Genomic DNA, 17,625 nt, shown 5'->3' on the forward strand with positions numbered 1-17,625 from the left:
TTATTAGGAGGGCACACCAATGATATCATAGTGCATGTTACCATTATTAGACTATAATCCTACAAGTGACAAAGCTAACTACACACGGTCACCTTTTTTTGATCGGGACGAGGAATTGGGCAATTTGTTTTGGCAAATTGAAAGCCCCAATACCCGTGTTACACATTATGCAATCTATTCTAAGAAGCTGTTGATTTTCCACCACACTAATTTTGCATATGTACGCCCACAAGGATGATTACATAGGGCTCTATTTACTACAATCCGCATTTTGAATGCAGATTGTAGTGTGATATTATCGAATTCAGCCAATATCACAGGGATTTACTAAAAATCCCTTGGAGGGACAGAGCTTGTGATAAAGCTCTGTCCCTGCGAATACCCTTCGCACACTTCTCACAGAACTTTCGCAAAAAAGAAAGTGACAAGTGCCCGCGCATGCGCCGACCGGTGATGTCCTCCGTGGCTCTGGTCAGCTGACATCCCATCCTGCACTGGAACCCAGTCAGCTGATGACCGGGTCACAGTGCAGGATGGGAGACATCACCGGAGCACCGATCTCCGGTAAGTTTTTCTTTTTTACAGTGTGTCAGCGTGTGGTCTGTTTAGACCACACAGCTGATCACTGGGGCCAGCTCTGGGCTCTGCATGTTAGAGCAGAGTAGGAGTCCAGTAACCGGGGGAAGACCCTGGATAACGTCATCTCCAAGTGGCATTATTATCACAGGGCTTTCCCCGGTATTTTTTCACAATTTATTTTTTAGTAACTTTGGCCAGATCACATTTCCCATTACAATTATGGGAAATGCGATCTGCTTGGAAACACTTTTCTCTAATAAAAATTTGAGATAAATAAAAAAACAAATAAGTGATAATTAGGGGCTGGAGTAGAATTTTATGAATTCTACTCATAATTCTCACTGCTCGATATCAGGAAATTGGGTTTGAGATTTTCGGTCTTAAACATCAGATCGGATAATGGAAGCAATGCTTTGTGGATGCTTATCTGTCAAATTATCTGTCAGATTTTCCCTTGAAAAAGTGAAGGATTTTGGAAGTGTAATGAACGATTTTTACAACGATGAACGAAAAATGTTCCTTCCCTTAATGAAAATTGTTATGTTGGACAATCTGAAATGGACTACAAATGGGAGAACGCTTGAACGATTATCGTTCATCGTTATAACTCAGAAACTGAACGAGTTTTAATTACAAATTGGTTGTGGGATTATCTGTATTTTTTATTCTTTTGCTCAGATTTTAGGACTCCAGTTGATAACTAAATGCTCATGAAACAGATTTATTAAAAAGGAAACTGGGATATTATACAAACTATGGAGATCAGGGGGAAAAGCCACATGAAGTTTTTTGAGGGACAAACTGAAGCTCAGGCATATGCCGACAATACACCATGACCTACAAAAATACTATATTGTCCCGATAGAGCTCAAGAATTCACCCAGCTTCTCAAGAAGGGATGTGAGTGTATGGAACAGCTAATAAGAGACACAATGTAACGAGTCTGTTCTGGAGTTCCCTGTAACATCTGGTAAGACCCAACACTACCCAGACATGTGAGCATCGTCACCACAAAAGTACAGCTGTATGAACAATGTATCCGGGTACTGAAAAGACTAAACTACACAGCAGACATAACACTTTCTTTAGGTGGGACTCCATATACCTGGGGGGGGGGGGGGGGAGGGGGGGCATCTAACTAAATGGAATATAAACACACCATATTACAGTTTGAAAACTATCCTAGGAATCATCTGCCTTAATATTAGGGTCACACACCTGACACAAGGTAACACCTAGCTCATCAAACTATTTTAGTACATCATTACATTTTCAGGTCAGTGCCATTTGATTACCTGTGGACTAAAACCTACACACTTAGCGATATTGTACAAGATTTGCCAGATTCAGACGCATCGTGACGACAAATCGTGTAAAATATGCCCAAATCATGTGTCCCACTCATGATCACGATGCGCGTCCCCGCAGGTCGTACATCGCATCTTCAGATTTGCCGTGCTGTAGGGCAGATCTGACAATCTCAGTCACGATGCACTGGAGTAGTTAGGAGGCACGATAGATCGTTGGTCACATTGGACAGTTTTTAACACCAAATCGTGCCCACGACCGCCGGGGAGCTGCTGGGGAGAGTTCAAGGGGAAATCGGACACATTGTCGGATTGTGACCACATCGCCAAGTGTGTAGGCACCTTAAAGCATTATTTGAAATACATATTTATTCTCCCACAACACCTGAGCACAATAGAGACTCTCTCCCTTCGATAGATAATTCTACCTGTTTCTGTTCAGCAGTATAATAGCTTTACACATTTTTCCCCTTGAATAAGGACACAAAACAGAGGAAGCTAGAGTGCCAGGGATTGTCCATGCCTGGTATAGAACTAGCTATTCAGATGTATTTTATTTACTTTTAATAATGCAATATGTGTGCACTGACCTTCGGCTGCATAGACAAATGATACATCAGCCAAGATAGGTTTTACTTCCAATATAAAATAAGTACTTTGCAAAAGACCACAGAAATTGAGAATAAATGTTCGGTATAACACAGAGCACACGGGGAAAGGTTATTCCCACCACCCAGACAATTAGCAAAAAGAGCAGAGCTAACAAATGTAAAAAAAAAAAAAAAAAAAAAAAAGCGTTACCAGTAGCTCAAAAAACCCCTAAAACCCAGGCCAGAGGTAGCTCACTGCTGTATCGGGGACACTTGTAAAAAAAATATCAAGAGGGTTTTTCATTATTGGTCAGGTTTTTGCTCTGATAAGTGTATAGCTGTGTGTTGTTTAGTTTATTAAAGTTCCCAAGCAGACAATGTATGTCATTAGGAACGTTCATGACCTCGCTTCTACACAGGCCAGCAAAGCATGATTAGATTTGCTCAAATCACAATAAAAAGTAATGGGAGATTCCAGAACGGATGCTGTCCAGTATAATCTACTACACAAAGACTTAAGGCCACCACACACACAGCGATTTTTTTAAACGATTGGGCCGTTTTAGACCGATTGGAACGACAAATTGTTTAAAAAGTGCCATGCGTGGGCATAACGATGTCGATGTGCGCTCCCGTGGTCACTGATCAATTGAACCTGCAGAAAGATAATCGACCTATGTGTGCACGATGACCGATATGTTCTCACTTTTCCTCCCATTATTTAAATTCCAGCATCGTGAGGTTGTTTGCCACAAACAATATATCGTTAACGACTAATCTATATTGTTTGTACAATCGTTCCATGTGTAGGCACAATATCGTTTGGCCGGGAGTGTTCAGGAGTTCAAGGGAAATCGCAAAGGAGATTGGATCATTTGCAAATCCATGTGTGGGGGCCTTTACAGTAGATCTATATTATGTGTACAAAAGATCTCACAAGTTTATCAAAGCAGATGACATCGGAGCTAAAGTCTTTATCCTGGTGGGAAGTTTTCTATGCACATCAGACTCCTTGCTGGTAAAGATTTAAGGGCGATGCATTCAATCTCTTAAAAATAACAGAACAGCAGCAAACACTCAACTACACGCCAAATGTACAATGTCAAACATCTCATGTCTTTTGAATGTGTTGGAAGGTTAATATTGTCCCGGTTTATAGTCACTGCAATGACACAAACTGTTATCAATGGCTAATAATGTGATGTCTTGATAAATGAGGTAACACCTCTAAAATGTTGACTAAATGGGTTCCATTCTTTATAAATTTATATTCTGCAGTGCCATCCAACATCTTGCTACATATGATCTGTCAAGGACTGGCACCCAGGACACTAACTTTATATGTGGAGGAGTGGGTGGGTGTGTGTGTGTGTGTATATATATACACATACATACATACATTGATCTAATGTAAATTAAGTAATTATGAAGTTGCATTAAATGTCTAACATTTGGTTAAAGGCCTTAAGGTGCATACCCACTACACGACATCGTTCATTAGACTGTGCAGTGGATATTGTGCCCACACTGATCAATATATCAATCCTGATCGTGCACAACCAATATCATCATCAGGTTGGGCAGTATGTTCAGGCAACGAGATATGCCGACAACAACCAGTTGGATCGTGCATCGCTGGTCGTTGCCGGCACATTCACTGCATGATTAATGAATGATTTTGTTATCGTTCAATCATCCATTTATAGCGTGTAGTGGATATGCGGCTTTAGAAGGCAACATCTCATGTCCTGTAAATGTGTTAGAGGGTTAATATTGCCCCAGTTTACAGTCACCTAGTAACAGTATGACCAGATCTGCAATGACACACACTGTTCTCAATGGTGGTTAATAATAAAGGCAAAAATCAAACGAGGGAGGTGTGTCAGAGGGAGATCTAATGTAAATGAGGTAATTATGGAGTTACATCACAGGTCTGTAACTTTTGGTTAGAAGGAAAGCTCCAGCACTCGCACATTCCCACAGTAATCCCACAAGTTATCGGGGAGGTGATGAACTGTTTGCTGAGGCAAACCATTGGATTAACCCTGCTGTAGAACTACACGTTCCAGCACGTCCATATACAGCCATGGCTACATCCAGGTCCTGGGTCACCCCAATGTGACCCCAGCAGGGCTGAGCTGTGTGCGCCAGCCCACCGATCTTGACCTCGCTGCGGCCCTGGACGTGAAGCCCACTCTGCTGCAGTACAGGACCCGCCCACGGGTCCCGCAGCGAGCCAACTGCCGACGCCGTAACTTCGCGACGGCTTCAACGAGCCTCCTGATTGGCCCCACGTCTGAATAATACCGGCATTGAATTTACCCCAAACCGCTGACCGAAACCCCGCAAGTGACGTCACAACACCTCTCTTCCCCCCCTCCTGCCCTCACTCCGTCCCCCCACTTGGCGGGCCTGCCTCACCTCGGCTCGCAGAACACAGCCACAGCCGTCCGCTCCGTCCGGCTCCCGCCCGACGACTGGCTGGGAAAGCTGGAGGGCGCGGCCACAGCCCAGAGTTTCATGCCCTGCCGGTTATTGCGCACTGTCCCCGCCCATGCAGCACTGCGTCACCCGCCCTCCTCTTCCTTCAATAGTGAAACTTTATTACGAGTGTCACATTCACACCTGTCTCTGAGTTGGCGCATGCGCGGTATGACCAGCAGCTTCTGATCCCTGTCATTGTGTACAGTACCGGTGCAGTCTATGTATATTACAAGTTGACACCTCCTTACAGGGGTGGCTGGGAATTTGTGGACTGCCCCAGTATGCATGATTGTGCACCCTAGGACCTAGGGTGGGGCTTCCATGTGGTTACTTAGGCCAGCCCCACGTGTTCTATTCTGAGATCAGTTAATATATTAAATATAATGCATTGTTATGGCTTTTCTTAAGTACTGTTAGTAATCCGTGTTGAATCTGCAGCTTGCTTTTTGTCCCAATTACAATTAGGGATGGCCATCAACCATAGATGGTTAGCAACCATCGATGGATTGCCACTGATGGTCTTGCCAACGAAGGCGGAGTTCTGATGGATCCCTGACTTCGATCAAAAACAGGCGGCAGCGTTTTTGTTTTTTTTCATCCCTGGTGGCCAGGGTCCCAGAGTGTCACAAGCCGCTCATGCAAATGCCTATCAACTGTCCATCATCCCTGCTCTGCTCTGGATTGGTTCCTTCTGGCTATTTCCTCCTGGTGTGAACACTGCTCCGATGCCGGCGATAGCGTTTCACGTGTTTCCGGTTTTGGCATTGTCTCCTGTTATGTAGTCGAGTACCCAGTCCTCCTGTCAGCTGTTGTTACCTGCCATTTGTGTCATCTAGGCGGCACAGTGTCCAGAGTGCGCAGTCCAGCAGCTTGTGTAAACCCGGCGGCACAGGCCGCAATCCAGCATACCACTGCTTGTGTCAACCCGGTGGCACAGGCCGCAATCCAGTGTCCAGGGTACATAATCCGTGTACCACCGCTTGTGTCAACCCGGTCGCAAAGGCCGCTATCCAGCGTACCACTGCTTGTGTCAACCTGGCGGCACAGGCCGTAATTCAGCATCCAAAGTAAGCAATCCTGTGTACCACCGCCTGTGCCAACCCGGCGGCACAGGTCTCTCACCAGACCACCGTTGTCAAGGCTGCTGCACGGCTCAAAGGCCGCATCTTGTTCATCTGCCTTACCGGTTTTCAGGGAACCGTAAGGATTTCTTGAATTTCAAGGAGAGTTGCAAACTCTATTTTAAGCTCCGGCCCAGATCCTCAGGCTCACAGGTCCAACAAGTTGGGATCATAATTTCCCTATTACAGGGAGACCTTCAGACTTGGGCCTTTGGTCTTCCCTCCACTAGTACGGCATTACAGACTGTGGACTCCTTTTTTACCTCATTGGGTTTACTTTATGATGACCCCGATTAAGCGGCTATGGCAGAGGCGAGTCTCTGGTCCTTGAAACATAAGAACAGAGCAGCCGAGGACTATTGTATGGAATTCCGTAAATGGGCCGTTGACGCGGGTTGGAATGACCCGGCCTTACGAAGTCAGTTTCACTGGGGATTTGTCTGATCAAATAAAGGATATCCTAGTCCAGTGTTGGCTAACCTTGACACTCCAGCTGTTGTGGAACTATATATCCCAGCATGCCCTGCCACAGTTTTAGCATGCCCTAATATCAAAACTGTAGCAGTGTATGCTGGGTTATGTAGTTCCATAACAGCTGGAGTGTCAAGGTTAGCCAACACTGCCCTAGTCCAATATCCTCCGGATTCTATAGACTACCTCAAGAAATTGGCTATTCGCATTGACCGGTGACTCCGGCAGTGCAGAGTAGAAAATAATCTACCTTCTCTTCCTCCGCGATCTCCGGTATGGGTGGCCCTGTCTGAGCCTGAAGAACTGATGCAACTGGGAGCATTTCGTCTTCCGGCAGAAGAGAAATGTAGGAGACGTTCGTTGGGTCTTTGCCTCTACTGTGGTGGTAAAGGACATTTAGCCCAGCTTTGTCTGGGAAAAGGCAAGGTCTAGATGAGCTAGGGGAGGTACATCTAGGCCTTGCATCCACCTCCCCTGAAAATTCTGTCCTTATCACCACAGTTATCAACTTACCCAACGCTCATATTTCTGTTCCTGCCTTCGTAGATAGCGGAGATGCGGATAATTTTATGAACCTGTCTTTTTTTCGAGACCTTGTGCCTGAATCCCGAGTCCTTATCTACTCCTGTGTTGGATATTGGTCTAGACAGGGCAAGTCTTTCCAAAGTTCAGCTGTCTTCCGGACCCCTCCTTTGCAATTGTCCATTGGAGCTCTGCAACGGGAAGTTGCCATTTCTCCTTCAGTGTCCGCTGGCTCCAGTCGTATTGGGATTATCTTGGCTGAAAAAACATAACCCGTGATTCAATGTCAAACCGGTGAAATCCTTCAGTGGGGATCGACTTGCTTTTCCCAGTGTCTGTCTCAACCTATTCTTATTGCTGCTGCCGTCTCATCTGGATCCTCGTCTAGTCCAGCTCCTTATCGTGACCTAGCTGAGGTATTCTCCAAGAAAAATGCTGACGTTCTTCCGCCTCACCGTTCTTTTGATTGCGCCATTGATTTGTTACCAGGTGTCAGGCTTCTAAAAGGCAGATTATATGCATTGTCCATCCCGGAGGATAAAGCCATGCAGGAATATATTCAAGAGGCTCTGGATAAGGGATTCATTCATCCTTCAAAATCCCCAGCAGGAGCAGGTTTTTTCTTTGTCCAGAAGAAGGATGGATCACTCCAACCCTGCATTGACTTCCGTGGACTGAATAAGATCACAGTCAAGAACGCGTATCCCTTGCCGCTCATCTCCATTCTCTTTGACCAACTGTGTGAGGCTTCCATTTTTTTTAATCTCGGCGGCACAGTACGCATATCTCCTACCTGCTGTTTGTGTCATCTAGGCGGCACAGTCCGCATATCCACGCTCTGCCGTTTGTGTCATCCAGGCGGCACGGACAGCACTCAGTGTCCAGAGTGCACAGTCTAGCGGCTTTTGTCAACCCAGCGGCACAGGTCGCAATCCAGAGTACCACCACTTGTGTGAACCCGGAGGCACAGACCGTAATCCACTGTCCAAAGTATGCAATCTTGTGTACCACCGTCTGTGCCAACCCGGTGGCAGAGGCCTCTCAGCAGACCACCGTTGCCAAGGCTGCTGCACGGCCCATAGGCCGTATCTTGTTCTACGGCCCACTGGCCACAGCTTGCCAAGGCTTACCAGCCCTCAAGGCTGCTGCACGACCCAAAGGCCGCACCTGTTCTACGGGCCACTGGCCACAGCTTGCCAAGGCTTACCAGCCCTCAAGGCTGGTGCATGGCCCAAAAGCCGCATCTTGTTCTATGGCCCACTGGCCACAGCTTGCCAAGGCTTACCAGCCCTCAAGGCTACTGCATGGCCCAAAGGCTGCATCCTATTCAATGGCCCACAGGCCACAGCTTGTCATAGGTTTACCAGCCCACAAGGCTGCTGCATGGCCCAAAGGCCGCATCTTATCTCACTGCCCTCGGGCTACGACGAGTCAAAGACTTACCAGCCCTCAAGATTACTGCATAGCCCAAAGGCTACATCAACTTCTTCAGCCGTCGGGCCACAACTAGTCAAAGTCTACCAGCCCTCAAGGCTGCTCCACAGCCGCAGCTAGCGTTCCAGCCCTCAAAGGCTGTTGCTGGACTTATTCTCTCTAAGATATACCTAAATCCCAACCCTACCTATAACAAAGAATAGGTTTCTATTACAACTTCTAAATTAAAGTGTTTGGTTAGCATTACTGCTTCACAGCACTAAGGTCTTGGGTTTGATTTCTACCACTGCCCTGTGTGGAGTTTGTATATTCTCCCTGTGCTTGCATGGGTGTCCTCCGGGTGCTCCGAATTACTCCCACAATCCAAAAAATATACTCGTAGGTTAATTAGCTCCCAACAAAATAATTTAACCCTAGTGTGTATGTGTGTGTATACAGTATGTGGTAGGGAATATAAATTGTAAGTTCCATTGGGGCAGTCAATGGGGAAAGCCCAGGAGAGGGGATACTCACCTGACCTCTCAGAGCAGTAACAGAGCGGCAGTGCCTAGGGCAAGGGGCTGCCGGCTCTGGAAAGTAGAGGACTAAAGATGCTCCAGGCAGCTCCACAGGGTGCCTGCCTGGAGTGAAAAAACTATGCCTCTGACGAAGCTGTAGCACACAGAGAAATGCACGTACCCTGGACCAAATCACTCACTCTTGGTCACTTTATGCTGTCACATTTGGATAAAGAACATTGAGCAGCAAGGACATAGCACCATCTCGGGTCTATTAAAGTCCTGATTCTACAAAATACAGGAATCACCAAAAAGGGAATGCACATTGCTGCAGGCACGAATCCGCCAACCCGGGTATCTTCCTGTCAGCAACTTTGGACTATTCAAGTGGACACTGTAATTCATATGCACTTTTACCTACCTGCAGGTCAGGAACATTCTACTAGTGACTCTGATTCTAAAATACATTGCACATGCAGGTGCCTTGGGGCAGCGACAGTGCCACCCCAGGGGCCTGCGCCACAGCACCACTCACACATACAGGCCCTGAGAGCCTGGGTGTTGCTCTGAGAGACACCTGTAAGTAACAGGACTTCACTTACTAGTTACCAAGTGTTGCTGGAGACCGGTTTTAGAGACAAAACTGGAGTGACCGCTGCAAAGTTAGAAGCAGAGATGTGTGGGAGGAGAACAGATCCATTATGTGAGAATGCTATGCAGGGTGCCTAAAAAGCAAAGTACTTTTATTATTCATCATACCCAGAAACTGGGCTACAGTGAAATGTTAAGTGATGTAATCAATTTGCCTTCTTTAATCCCTAAGAGACAGAGGAGCCTCATTCTGGGTTGAACCAGGCTTGGCTACCCTCCCGATTAGGCCGGAAGCCTCCCGAATATCCGGTGTTGCTCCCGGTCCCCCGGAAAGGCAGGCAAGCCTCACGAACATCGGGTGTTGCTCCCGGTCCCCCGGAAAGGCAGGCAAGCCTCCCAGCTGCCGCCTGCCCCCCCTGACTACTAATAGAAACCCCTGCAGCAGAGGGGGGCAGAGACACGATTTGCGCTGAATTGTATCATGGCCCCGCCCCCTGCTTCACAATGCCATTATTTTCGGCATTGTGAGGGGGCAGGGCTTCCCCTCCCCCAATGCGGCATTATTACCCGTCCACGCCCCCGCTGTGCCCAGACATTAATATCCCTCCCAGAAGGAGGGAGCTGAATGTTGGTAAGTATGAGTTTAACGCAGTGCCAATGTTCATGTAAATTGGCAATATTTTGCTACTGTGCATGCGTGTAAATCCCTAAAAACTTGCACGGCGCATACACACAGACTCGCAGTACCGACTAAGACGTATGGACACTAAAATGTGTTGGAAATATATTGGGAGGTGGCTATTCAGATGTATGGAGATGTTCTTTTTTATGGGAGTGTCACAGGATTGGTTGCGAACTCATGGCCTGATTCAGCTATGTACGTAAACCCGATGGTTTACATACACATTTGATGGTGGATATGTGCAGAACGGGTCCTGCGATCCCGGTCACAGTACCCCCTGAGCTGCAGCCTGATGACAGACTGCGTCCGGTTAGGGGTGCGGAGGGAGCGGTGCCGGGCTACTTTCCTGGGAGTGCGGAGGCCCAGGTCTGCGTCGTAGAATGTAGATTTCCTGGCCTCGCATGCGGCCAGGCTGAGAAAGTTCCAGCTTCAGCAGCCTGGCCAACACAGCAACCATGGTGACCTATGGTCGTGATGGTGATCTGAGGCAGCATCTACGGATGCTGCACTCAGATCACAGATGCATGCAGGACACCTCCCGCTGTATTAGCATATTAGCTGGACGGTATTGCAAAGCCACTTCCTTGCGACTGTGCAATACCGCCCACATCTGAATCAGGCCCTCAGATGCATTATTGCTCCCATTGGAGGTCATACTGAGACGGAAAATTTGCATCTAGCAAAGTGCAAATCTCAGCCCTTGCACATTCATATGCACGGTTATACCCCAGGTAAAGGGCTTATACCATACTTACCTACCTTTTATAATCTCTTCCCGGGAGAAGCCCGGGTAAGAGAAGCAGCAGGGGGGCCGATGGGGGCGGGGCCTAACGATTTGCGTCATCAAGCCCCGCCCCCTCACGGCAAAACTGCCGCAATTGGGTAAAATTTACATAGGGGGCAAGGCCAAATGCTGTGATTCATGCAGAATCACATCTTAAGCCCTGCCCCCTTCACGGAGACCCGCGATCGCCGCGGGTATTCTCATTCTGCCCACTTCACTAGGAAGTGGGCAGAATGCAGGAGAAATGCCTACCCTTCCGGGGGTGCGGGGGGTTACCCGAAAAATCGGGAGCCTCCCGCGAAAACCGGAAGGGTAGGCATGTATGGTTTATACTAGTATTAACATAAAGTCGCAGATGTGCCTACAGCAAAATACGCTAATGCAATTGCAGCAGTGTGCAACTCAGAATCAGGCCCAGAGAGAAATGGTCTGTCGGCCATTATTGTGTCTTTTAATGGCTGTACACCACTACCCTCGTTTTATCTGCCACACATGACCTTTGTTGCTACTAAACCTTCCCAATCACCTACAAGGACCTAAGGAAACACAGGCTGAGCTATCATCAGGAAGTAAACCCCAGGGTAACACAGAGTTAGGTGCCCTAGAAACTTGCATGGGAGAGTAGTGTCTTAGAAAAATCCCAGCTGTAGTAATGACCTTGGTTCTCACAGGAATGGAGACGGTCAGTGTTCTGCCAAAGCTCATTACAGTTTGTGCTATAAAACTTAGATTAGATTGTTATGGACTTATATAACCCTGTTTTGGTATCATTAAATATAATGGCATGTAATAATGACAATTTCAACTACTGTGCTCAATGCAAACGGATCCTGCACTAAGCATGCATTGTAACATATCAACTGTGCCTTAACGTTGTGCAAAGTGGATCCATCTAAACTATATGGGGACATTATGCTAGAATTCTCATTATATATATATATATATATATATATATATATATATATATATCTCCAACAGTGCGGCACTCACAGCGCTTGATAAGAGAAATAAATAGCACATACACAAGATGTATATCAACGTCTCAATCTATTTCGATTTTCTTCAGGACATAGATTGAAACGTTGATATACATCTTGTGTATGTGCTATTTATTTCTCTTATCAAGCGCTGTGAGTGCCGCACTATTGGATATATTTACATGCGTGATCGCTATGTGAGGGCACCGGGCCAAGCTACCTTCTTTTGTGAGTGCCGGACTTTCTTGACTAATTAATATATATATATATATATATATATATACATACACACACTCTGTATAACCCGGCACTCCGGTGCCTTCCCAAGAAGGACAGCACCCTCAACATAGATCAACTCTGCAAATAGGTGGCACTCGGAGACTTGTAATCACTGGATTACAAGTCTCTGAGTGCCGCCTATTTGCAGAGTTGATATATATATATATATATAATTATCCTTTATTTATATGGCGCCACAAGTGTTCCGCTGCGCCTTACAAAGTACATAGACAAATAAGTGAACAAACAAGAGATGACTTACAGTACAATACAGGACAAGGTTTACATAAAACGCTGCATTAGTGATCATAACAGTCCAAAAGCCACAGTGCGTAAGCAACCAGGTGTTAGGCGCCCAAGTGAGGAGTAGATGCCAGTATAAGGAGTAGCACAAGAGATTGAGGACCCTGCTTGTGAGAGCTTACATTCTAAAGGGGCTGGGCAGACAAACAGGTGTGACACAAATGGGGTAGACGGAGGACGGAGTAAGTAGCAGCAGGTTAGGATGAGAGCTGGAAGGCTTTGATGAGGTAGTGGGTCTTGAGGGCCTGTTTGAAGATTTGTGGAGAGTCAGATAGGAAGAGGGATAGAGTCCCAGAGGTGGGAAGCAGCACGGACAAAATCTTGGGAGGCGGGAGTGGGAGGAAGTAATCAGTTGGCAGGAGAGGCGACGTACATTTGTTGAGCGAAAAAGGCGGGCAGGAGTGTGAAGGGAGATGAGGTCAGAGATGTAAATGGGAGAGGAGTGAGTGAGGGCTTTGTTGGTGAGTGCAAGAACCTTGAATTGGGCTCTGAAGGGGAAAGCGAGCAACTGTAGGGCTTGTAGAAGAGGGGAGGCAGATGTAGAACATTTGGAGAGGAAGATGAGCCAAGCAGCAGCAGCATTGAGGACATATTGGAATAGAGAGGTGGGATGCAGGTAGGCTAGATAGGAGGAGGTTACAGTAGTCCAATCTGGAGATGACCAGTAGATATGGAGATATATATAGTAACCCGGGGTGTTGAAATGAGGAATCCAGACAGGCAGGTACTCGGTAAAGCAGAGTCTTTTAATGGCAACAGACACTACACCATAGCATACATGAGGTTAGGCTTGGACACACACAGGCACATAACAGAAAATAAGCAAATAACATAAAATGTCCCAGCACTCCTCGTGCTTAATAGTCAGTAGTGGCTTGCAACCACAATTTGGTCATGCTTTCCCAGCATATCCCTTGGACTCTAGCACTACAACACTGTCTCCTACTACCTGGCCGCTAGACAGCATCATGGCAATGAGCAACAGGTGTGTGAGAGTTTTAAACCCTTCCTGTGCTGCTGGCTCTGGGTGACCTGGAAAACAAGGAGTTCCATATCTCCACTTTGAGCCTGTGCAGCCCAGAAAACCCGGAATTCCAAACTTCTATTGTAACTGCAGAATGTGCCGGTCTTGTTTTTATCTCCCTTGGAGGGAGCTGATCCCACCAGAATTTGGGTAATTCAGGTGAGAGACCACCTCTCTCACCTCTATGTATGTATGTATAAATATATATATAGATATAAATATATATATATTAGATAGAAGGGTTTTTCCTATGTTCAACTGCGATAGTATGCTTATCCATTGCGATCTCAATGCAAAGGACGCCCACTTTACATTGCTCATATCCGTAATACTTAGCAGAATAGCAAAACCATCTGTACAATCGAGTACCATCGCAGCCTCATGCACACTTGCAGAAGCCCTGACCTTACTCAGAAATTGCTAACCACGCACGCTATGAGACCTCAGACTGCGTATGGCATCGTAGTGGCCACTTTCTGCACGCCCCTGCAACGGTATTGAAACGCACTGGCACGCCTGCGTTCGTCCGACCACCCCCATCACCACCCACAAATGGCACTTCCTGTGAATCACTTTGCGCTGCGTAGTTACTGTGATCGCAGTCCTCATTGCAGTGGCAGGTTCACGCTCTGCAATGCATACGCATGCGCAAAGTGAAACAATCATTGCGTACGGTAGTGATTCAGGCCCATTGTCGCTTTTACTAATGCCATTAAAAAAATAATAAGACACTGGAAATTGTTTGCATGCACTTGGAGCAATAGGTCTTTGTGAGAATTGTTTTTGAGTGTAGATTAAGGGTGGGACATCACCACACAGAATAGTAATATCTGCTGTGTCACTCGTCTGAACTGAACACACACTTATTGAAATACACAATATAATTTTTAAATTCAATTAGAAAAGACTGCAGGTTTTATTTGTTTTACAGTTAAACAGGTAAAAATATTTTGTTTGCAATTTTTTTTATATATAACTGGGGAAAAAAATCAAAACAAAGAGGGTCGCCCGTACACACTAGCAGATGGCCGATATATCTTTCAGATATGTCGCCCATCTGATGTGCTACTCAGCAGATCGGATATCCACTGTACACACCCGACAATGCACTATAGATATATCGCCCGTTCAAATGAGCAGCGATATATCTATCAGTGTGTATCCAGCTTAAGTTCCCAGACACCTACCCCTGTCTCCAGATCTACCTTTTAAACTCCTAAACCTTACTTATCCTAACCGAATTCTAATGGCGCCCTGATGGCTTGCTAATGCAGTTTTCTATTACAGTGCCTCACAGTGCTCCAGCCCACAGTACTATGACATCTTGGAAATGACCAGACCTACATTAGTTGTAATCTGACATCTTGTGAGTCAGTTTGAACACCGGCTAGGCTGCTCATGGCAAAGCGGCGTGAATTGTCAGAATTTGAATGGGGCATGATAGTGGGTGCCTGACGGATGTGACATACTATTTTCAAAGTTGTGCGGACATCCAACATTCCTTGATCTATGGCATCGCTTGTGTACCGGGAATACTGCATGGAAGACATTACCACCCACCATGGACAGCACAGTGGCCTACCACTGGTGCTTACTGATCATGACCAGAATTGTCCCTGCAGCGCTCTTTAGCTTCCACGAGATATGGGAGCAGAAGACCTATCAGAGTTCCCCTGTTAACACTACGACGCCAGACGTATCACCTGGGATCGTGACATCGCTAATTGGATCCTGGGGGACTGGCAACACATGGTGGGGTCCAATGAGTCATGGTTCCAGTAGTTTAGGGCTGATGGTAGGGTTCGGGTGTGGCGCAGACCCCATGAGGCCATGGACTCCAGTTGTCAACAAGGCACTGTGCAGGAAGGTGGTGGTTCCATAATGATGTGGGGTGTGGTCAAGTGGCATGGATGGTGTCTGCTGGTCTGCATGAACTCGTCATTGACTGGTAACCGCTATGTTGCATTGCTTGATGAACATTTGGACTTCATGTACCCCCACAATTATGGAATATTACAGCAGGATAATGCACCGTGTCATCAGTCCCAATTTGTCCAGAATTGGTTCAAGGAGCATTCGGGAGAGTTCTGACGAATGGTATGTCCCCCACTTTTGCCCAACGTGAACCCAATCGAGCATTTATAGGACGTGGTAGAGAGGTCCATTCACACCCAAGGGTGCTGTGAGAAGATATCCAGACAGCATGGGTCAGCATCTCTCCAGAGGTCTTCCGTTCACTTGTGGAATCTATGCCACATTGAGTTGCTGCACTTCGCCAGGCTAGAGGGGGTCCTATACGATACTAAGCACCTATACCATGACTTTTGGCAGTTCAGTGTATATCAATCAATGCACATCTGCAAAGAATATATGTAAATATGCAAAGCAGAGAACATAACAAGACATAGGGCCTGATTCAGAGGTGCATGCAGTCAGGCGCGCCAAGAGCGATGCAGGGCCCTGGTGAAGGGGGTGTGGCCTAATCACGGGAGGCGTGGTCACGTCCCCTTAGGGAAAAAATATATATATTTTGCAGCGCGCTGGGGAGGGGGGCACTTTGAGCCCCCTGAGCTTGGCGCATAGCCAGTGGGGGGGCGCGGTCAGTGTGATCACTCCCCCCACAGGCATACTTAGCAGTCTCTCAGTGCAGCCCAGCACACAGCAGCGTGTGCTGGGCTGCTGTAATGAAAGAGGGAGGGGCCCCTCCAGGCGCCCCTGCATTCAGTTTTGGTGCTGCACGTAGTTGGTAAATGGCTTAAGTCTGCGCATGCATCTGAGTAGCAGGTCGCATGCGCCCTGATGGTAACCACTGGCAGGACTTGACTAACTAAAACTTCTACTCAGCTGCGCTAGATTGTCATAACATCATACGCTGCACTTCTGGGTCCCAACATCATGAAGGCTCCGTGATGGAGCCCAGAACCAGGAATTCAGAACAAAAGGCCAAGCTGGGGTAATTGTGGACAGCCTTTCCCGGTGTCAGACAGCCATTGGCCCCACTGTGGTTAAATTTGTGGGTGACTGAACCAGGCGACATCCCCCTTTAACTGGCACCCCAGGCAAATGCCATCCTGGCCCTGCAACAAACATGCAGACTAATTGCCTTTATAATCAATGACTGTATCTGCCACTGCCTGCCAACACAACACAGTCCTCACTCCCATCACATATTCTCCTGGGAATACATATAGGGGGGTGATATTAATTACATTTGTGTGGAAAAAACTTTTTTTTTTCGGCATCTGGCTTGACTTGCTAGAAGCAGGCTTACATAAACATTGGTACCTGCCTAGTCTTATCCGCATTAACATTGACACAGAGCAGGAAAGTATGACTAATAACTAGGGGTGAGCGGGTTCGGATTTCTGAAATCCGAACCCCCCCGATCCGAGGCAGATCCGAGTCAGGCTCGACTTTTCCCGCCTGACTCGGATCTGAAATCGAGGCAAAACGTCATCATCCCAGATTCCGAGTCTCGCGGGTTTTGGATCCTATATAAGGTACCCGCGTCGGCGCCATTTTCTCACTCGGCTGTGGACAGTGAAGAGGGAGGGTGGGAGTTAGGGCTGGCTGGGCTGTGTAGTGTAGTGCAGAGTAGTGTTGTGCTGTGCTGTGCTGCTGTTGTCCACTACTTCAAAGTCCATAGGGGCTGGCTGTGTTGTGCTGTGCTGCTGTTAATAGGGGCTGTGTCCACTACTTCAAAGTCCATAGGGGCTGGCTGGACTGTGTTGTGCAGTCAGTTCTCCATAGGGGCTGTGTCCACTCCAAAGTCCTGTGCAGTGTCCCAGTCCTAAAGGGGTGCTGTAGTGTTGTCCAGGGGGTGCTCTGTCCATCAGGGGTGCTCCCCCCAAGTGCTAAAAAAATAATATTTTTTGTGTGTTTGTGAATTGTGTGCGCAGTAGCCGCACGTGCATCAACAAAGTAGTGCCAAGCGTGCGCCTGTGTCATAAGTAAAGGGCCGGCTGGCTTGACCGTTAAAG

The 17,625-nt window shown here is 47.1% G+C and overlaps 1 protein-coding gene across 3 annotated transcripts in view; it reads right to left on the reverse strand.

Moving 5' to 3' along the window:
- Positions 1–17,625, reverse strand: part of OGDH (oxoglutarate dehydrogenase) — a 116,559-nt gene that overhangs the window by 60,450 nt on the left and 38,484 nt on the right. For 2 of the 3 annotated variants that reach the window (XM_088443337.1, XM_088443339.1), the window contains exon 1: positions 4,898–5,003. The exons of the other annotated variant lie outside the window; for it this stretch is intronic. The gene's annotated coding sequence lies outside the window, so the exon portion shown is untranslated. Of the gene's footprint in view, positions 1–4,897; positions 5,004–17,625 lie in introns of those variants that run through there. 3 annotated transcript variants of the gene reach the window in all.

This window comes from Taudactylus pleione, unplaced genomic scaffold (genome assembly GCF_031769625.1).
Source record: "Taudactylus pleione unplaced genomic scaffold, aTauple2 ptg000329l, whole genome shotgun sequence".
In the NCBI taxonomy this organism is placed as follows: Eukaryota; Metazoa; Chordata; class Amphibia; order Anura; family Myobatrachidae; genus Taudactylus; species Taudactylus pleione.